Below are 7,164 nucleotides of genomic sequence, written 5' to 3'. Positions count from 1 at the left end.
AAAATTGGTTTCATCAGACGAGGAAGGACTATTCTTCCAATATTTCTGCAGGCAGAAATCTAATATCATAATAAGCATGATTTGCTCAATGAATTTCAAGTCATTTTAATGGAAACCATTTTCTAAACTAGGATGATACACTCTCTCATTTAGAATTTAATTCTGCTCCATTGTGTTCTTTAAAAAAACACAAGCAGAAGTTAAGTGAAATTTATTTTTAAAATACACGTATTTGACATATATATATATATATATATATATATATATATATATATATAAAGGATCTGTTTTTCTAAACTAGGATGATACACTCTCTCATTTAGAATTTTATTCTGCTCCATTGTGTTCTTTAAAAAAAAACACAAGCAGAAGTTAAGTAAAATTTATTTTTAAAATACAGGTGTTATATATATATATATATATATATATATATATATATGCCCTAAACAAAGGTATATACAGACATCCTGTGTTGCTTCTCACTCTTCATTAGCCAACTCCAACTTTTTGATATCTAGGTGAGTGCTTTCTTTACCAAACACAAGTAAGTATGGCATTGCTTTCTTTTCACATTTAAGATTATTACCTCCAGTTAAAATGCACATTTTAAAGTGTGTCATTGCACATTCTAAAATGCTTTTCTCCACATTTTACAGAGCTCTTGAGTCTGAAGCTACCATAATAAAAAAGGAGGTCAATTATCTAAATGTCCTCTTGCTCCAAAGCAAAACAGGCTTCCCATAGGTAGAATATTTGGGTTGTTGATGGTCAAATGACTGCTTTTTATCATGCAGAAAGTTGTTCTGCTGTTGTTCCCTTTTTCATATTCTAAAAGCATCCACAAGAGAGAAAGGAGAAAACAGAGGAATTTGTCAAAATCCCTCCTCACATTATGTCTGACTTTAACCTACCTACCCTACAATGATGCAACTGCTCCTTTACTCCATGCTCCAGGCTGCCAGTGCCCAGCTGCTTCTCAGTAGCCTGGTTCTGACTGTGGACCTGCCCCAACTCTGGCCAGAGGCAATCTGAACATTCATCACTGCCTCACTTTAAATTAGTGTGGAATGTAACACAGGAAGCAATGTACGAATGTCCTCCCTAAAGAATTTAGAGTTCTGATTTCTATAACATTACTAAATAGAAAGCTTGTTTTCAAAAAATTTTTAACAAGAAGTTTATTTAAACAACAAGATGCTTGACTTGAAGGGAAAACTATCTAGGATTCATTTCATTTACGGTAATTTATCCCTACTTAAAGACAGATTGCCGGCCTTGGCCAGTTGGCTCAGCAGGAGAGCATTGACCCAGTGTGTATAAGTCTTGGGTTTGATTCCCAGCCAGGGCACACAGGAGAAGCGCCCACTTGCTTCTCCACCCTTCCCCCTCTCCTTCCTCTTTATCTCTCTCTTCCCCTCCTGCAGCCAAGGCTCAACTGGAGCAAAGTTGGCCCAGGCACTGAGGATGGCTCTGTGGCCTCTGCCTCAGGTGCTAGAATGGCGCCAGATGCAACGGAGCAACAACCCAGATGGGCAAAGCATCGCCCCCTTGTGGGCATGCTAGGTGGATCCCAATTGGGCACATGTGGGAGTCTGTCTCTTTGCCTCCCTGCTTCTCACTTCAGAAAAATGAAAAATAATAATAATTAATAATAATAATAAGACAGATTGCCATACATGTAACAGCTACATACAAAATACTTATAAAATTGTCATAGCTTTTATAATAATAAATGAAAAACATTAAAAATTTTCAATCAAACAAGGTATGCAAAGATTTTTTATATTGCTCTTTTTTTGTTGTTGTTAAACAGTGAGAACAGAATAAGTTCTTGGAATATAAAGAACTGAATGAGAATGCCATAAATGGAGAAAGAGGGTAAACTATTGGCCATTTAGATTTTAAAAAATGCAAATGCTTCCACACATATATCAGTTACTTTATGTACAATAAAGGAATGGGGAAGGGGAAAATGAAAGAATAGAGAAAATTATACTGCAGTAGGATATGGTGGGACCAAACTACAGTTTTTTAATTGACAATGTCTTGTTGGTGTGGAGGAAGTGTTTTAGAGTAAAGTAGCAGGTTCCCTATTTAGTAGACACCTCCTGTTGCTGCTGGAACCCATCAATTGTACCTTCAACCTCTAGTTTCAGTTGTACAGGTGTGTCTGTTTCATTGTTTGGCTGTCAGTCAAATTGGAATCTATCTGCCTCATTGACCAACCTGTAGTTCACAACAGTCTTTTTTATTAGTGTACTAAGTGGTGTATGCCTCTTAATCTTAAACTGCACCACAGAATCCTCCTGCTCCACAACCTTCAAATTAACGTGATCTTCAAATTAATATGATCGTTGTTCTCAGTCTTGATTCCTTCTTTGGGTTTTGGATGGGCCATGGTGAGTGCCAGACTTCCTCAGCTGCCACGTCACAAAATAGATACCAGGTCTGCACTGAACATGCCTGGCAGGCCTGTTTCAAATATCTCACTTTGCAGTCAGTTTTCATCCATTTTATACAGGTCACCATCAACATAGTCCCATAGCTTCAATTTATACCATTCAACTAATCCTTATACATTCTTTTTTTTTTACAGAAACAGAGAGAGAGTCAGAGAGAGGGATAGACAGGGACAGACAGACAGAAATGCAGAGAGATGAGAAGCATCAGTCATTAGTTTTTCGTTGCAACACCTTAGTTGTTCATTGATTGCTTTCTCATATGTGCCTTGACCATGGGGCTACAGCAGGCTGAGTAAACCCCTTGCTCGAGCCAGTGACCTAGGGTCCAAGCTGATGAGCTTTGCCCAAACCAGATGAACCCGCACTCAAGCTAGCGACCTCGGGGTCTCAAACCTGGGTCCTCCACATCCCAGTCCGATGCTCTATCCACTGCATCACTGCCTGGTCAGGCCTTATACATTCTTTTTTTTAAAAATTTTTTTTCTTTACAGGGACAGAGAGAGAGAGAGAGAGTCAGAGGGATAGATAGGGACAGACAGACAGGAACGGAGAGAGATGAGAAGCATCAATCATTAGTTTTTCGTTGGGACACTTTAGTTGTTCATTGATTGCTTTCTCATATGTGCCTTGACTGCGGGCCTTCAGCAGATCGAGTAACCCCTTGCTTGAGCCAGCGACCTTGGGTCCAAGCTGGTGAGCATTTTTTTTTATTTTGCTCAAGCCAGATGAGCTCGCGCTCAAGCTGGCGACCTCGGGGTCTCAAACCTAGGTCCTCGGCATCCCAGTCCAACGCTCTATCCACTGCTCCACCGCCTGGTCAGGCTACATTCTTAAAGTCACCATTTTTAAGTTTAGAGGGGGAAATAACTATTCAGCATAATAATTAGCTATTATTTAATATGATAGTAATATAATAACAATGATAATAGAGGTTATCATTAATGGAATGCTTATGTGGGTTAGGCTACATGCTATATGCTTTATGGACCTTATTTCACCTCTGCAAAACTCCTATCAGATCAATTACCTCCCTTTTACAAATGGGGAAGTTGAGACTCAGAAAGATGAACTTACCCAAAGTCATACCTGCTAATAAGTGAGAGAGAGATAATTTGTGAGAGACTACTTTGTCTTCTTCCTAAATCCATACTCCTGACCTCCAAGCTCCTGATTCTTGACCCAGTCTGCACACTAACATCACAATTAAAGTTGTATCTCTAGAAGTGGGACCCAGGCATCAGTAATTTTTAAAAGACTCCAGGTGTTCCATAGAACCAGAAAATTCCTAAAGTTTTACTGAAATTTTATTCTTGAAAATATTTGTGGCACAATTTGTAGGTTGCTATGTTAAGACATTCAGTTTTCAACCAGATTCTTCTTTGCTACTCACACAAAACACTTCTGGTCACCAAATGTGTGAAGGTTTTTTCCCACACCAAACAATTCCCTACGACATTAGCTGGGTGTTCTAGAATTTCACTCAATTCTGATACTATCTACCTAGAGACAGTGTCAGGTCCCATAGGTTAAGGGGTCAGTCCCTTTGCTAGAGTGGCTCACAGAACTCAGAGAAACATTTTCTTACATTTACCAGTTTATTGAAGGATGTTATAAAGATATGTCCAAATGGAAGAGATGCAAAGGGCACAGAGCTTCCATAACCTCTCTAGGGGCACCAATCTCTTCAAATCTCTACACGTTCACCTACCTGAAAGCTCTCCAAATCCCATCCCTTTAGGTCTTTTATGAAGGCTTCATCACATATGCATGATTGATTAAATCATTGGCCATTGGTAGACGGACTCAACCTCCAGATCCTCTCCCTTCCCCAGATGTCAAAGGAAGAGATCTAATCACATAGTTGGTTCCCATGGCAACCAGTCTCCATACTTAGGTGCTTTTCAAGTCACCTCGTGCCTGACCAGGCAGTGACGCAGTGGATAGAGCATCGAACTGGGATGCAGAAGACCCAGGTTCGAGACCCTGAGGTCACCAGCTTGAATGCAGTCTCATCTGGTTTGAGCAAGGCTCACCAGCTTGAGCCAAAGGTCACTGGCTTGAGCAAGGGGTCACTCAGTCTTCTGTAGCCCCCCGGTCAAGGCACATATGAGAAAGCAATCAATGAACAACTAAGGTGCCACCACCATGAAGAATTGATGCTTCTCATCTCTCCCTTCCTGTCTGTCTGTCTGTCTCTATCTGTCTCTCTCTCTGACCCTCTCTGTCTCTGTCACAAAAAAGTCACCTCATTGCTCCTGGTCAGTTTGCTCAGTGGTAGAGCTTCAGCCTGATATGTGGAAGTTCTGGATTCTATACCCAGTCAGGGTATCAATGACTATCTGCTTTTCCACCCCTCTTCCCTCTCTTGCTCTCTCAATCTCTCTTTTCTCCTCCCACAACCATAGCTCAAATGGTTTGAGCAAAGTTGGTCTTGAGCACTGAGGGTGGCTCCATGGCCTCTGCCTCAGGAGCTAAAATAGCTCAGTTGCCGAGCAATGGAGCAGCAGCACAGATGGGCAGAGCATCACCTGGTAGGGTCTTGCCATGTGGATTCTATTCAGGGTGCATGTGGGAGTCTGTCCCTGCCTTCATGCCTCTCATTTAATAAAAAAAAAGTCACCTCATTAACATAAAACACCTTTATTGTTTCTATCACTTAAAAAATTGCTTTGGTCATCTGAATGACAAAATGTATATATATTTTTTAAAAACTACAGTATTGCATTCTATCCCTGGTCTTCCAATATAGGCTAGTTATAGTAAAACAGTCATAAAAATCAAAAGATATTGGCATATTACTAGATTGCCATTTGCTGACTAATAACTATCCAGTCCATCATCATTTTCATAAAAATTCCCTCCTAGGGCAAAGCCTCCCAGGTTTTCAGGCTTCCATTTGATCTTGTCAGGTAAGTAGCCATGCTTGATCTTAGACAAGTTACTCCCCCTGTCCAAGATCGAAGCCTCATTCTTCTGATGATAAAGTAGACTGGATGAGCTCTAAAGATCTAAGCAAGCTATAAGATCCCAGGATTGATGGCTGAAATTAAAATGGGAAGATCTATTTACTTAAAAACCTAAAGCTAGATGATTTTACTGGTCATATAATTGTAGCTAATTTTTTTCAACACATTTTGATTTTCCCAGCTAGACAATCCAGGCCAACCTTTGGTTTCTTGATGCTGGCCAGAATTTCTAGTGGCCTTTGTCCATGTTTATGCTTAAATCCTTATTCTTTATGTACAATAGCCACTACTACCCTCTCTATCCTTCTTCCTTTCATTCACTAAACACATATTTGCAGAGTAGATACCATGGCCCTAACACTGTTCTGGGAGCTGTGCATATATCATTGAACAAATCTAGACAAAATTTCTGCCCACATGGACCTTACAGTCTAATGTAGGAAGATAGATGACAAATAAATAAGTAGATATTTAGTCTCTTTAGTGGTGACTAGTGCTAAGGAGAAAGAAAAGGCGAAATATGGAATTAGAAAGATGGAGATGCTATATTGGATAAGGTCCTTCTGAGGCAGGGATGGTTGAACAGAGGCTTGAGTAAAGAGAAAAGACAAGGCCATCTGATATAAGAATATTGCAGGCAGATAGAACAGAACATTTTTTTCTAAAGCTTCACTGCATGACTTCAGAGGACACCTCATGGGTAAGGGATAGCAACAGCAAAGACTACAACTGTACAGTTTGGAGATAAGAGTAGTTCGCCTTAGCAAGACCTGGCCTTCTTAGCTCCTACCTCCAGTGCCTTCACTATCATGCACTCATTAAAGCAACCTTTGAAAGAGGTTCCTTAGCAAAACAAGCAGATTAACAAACATAGTAATAATTAAAGGCATATTGGTTAACAGAAGAGAGCTCGTTAGATAAACATGGCATTTGATATCAGCTCTACCTTCTAAGAGGTATTTGATCTTGACCTTTACCTTGTCTGGAAAATAAAGAGAGTGGTGAGCTAACAAATAAAGGCTTTTTTCAATACCAGGTACAAAGCAATTGCTCAATAAAATCATTTTTACAATTTAATACATGGCGTAGAAGAGGAACTGGTCCTTGAGACAGGAGACTTGGGATGCATTCCAGCTGCATCACTTAGACATGCAATTGTGAACAAGTCGCTTAACTTTCCAGAGCCCCACATTTCTCATCTCAGGTATAGAAGTGGGAAGAATAATTCATGCTTGACCCTGAGGGTTGCTATATTTTTAAAAAAATTAAAAATTATACAATACAGCTTAAGTATTTGGGGATTTTTTTTCAATTAGATGAAACAGTATGAAAGTAAAGAATAAGATGTGATCTGAGAACTTGTATTAGCTGAAGGCACAAGCTCATGTATTTATTGATACTTGCCAACACAAATAGTCATTCTAAGCTAATTTATACTAAATCACAAACAGAGGCAATTCAGTTTCTCTTGAGCATTCATCCTTAACTTTTCTAGTCACCCTAATCTAACAAAATTGTGTCTTCTATTTTTTTCCTATATGGAGTTATTGGAGCACAGACATTTATAACTAGATGGATTTTAGAGTTCATCTGGTCCAACCCTGTCTTTGTATAAATAATGAAATTGAGGCCCAGAAAGGCAGAATGCCTTGGCAAAGGCACACAGTGAGTTAGTGAGGCTACAGAAGTAAAATCAGGTCCCAACTGCTTCCAGTGCTCTTCATGTTTCAGTCTGC

At 39.6% G+C, this 7,164-nt stretch overlaps 1 pseudogene; it reads right to left on the bottom strand.

Annotated features, from left to right (window-relative positions):
* Positions 1–2,094: 2,094 nt before the first annotated feature.
* LOC136317140 (small ubiquitin-related modifier 2 pseudogene) lies at positions 2,095–2,398 on the bottom strand (annotated as a pseudogene).
* Positions 2,399–7,164: the final 4,766 nt, after the last annotated feature.

This window comes from Saccopteryx bilineata, chromosome X, assembly GCF_036850765.1.
Source record: "Saccopteryx bilineata isolate mSacBil1 chromosome X, mSacBil1_pri_phased_curated, whole genome shotgun sequence".
NCBI lineage: Eukaryota > Metazoa > Chordata > Mammalia > Chiroptera > Emballonuridae > Saccopteryx > Saccopteryx bilineata.
Note: the sequence above shows the minus strand (reverse complement) of the source record. Positions and strands in the feature narration are given on the sequence as shown.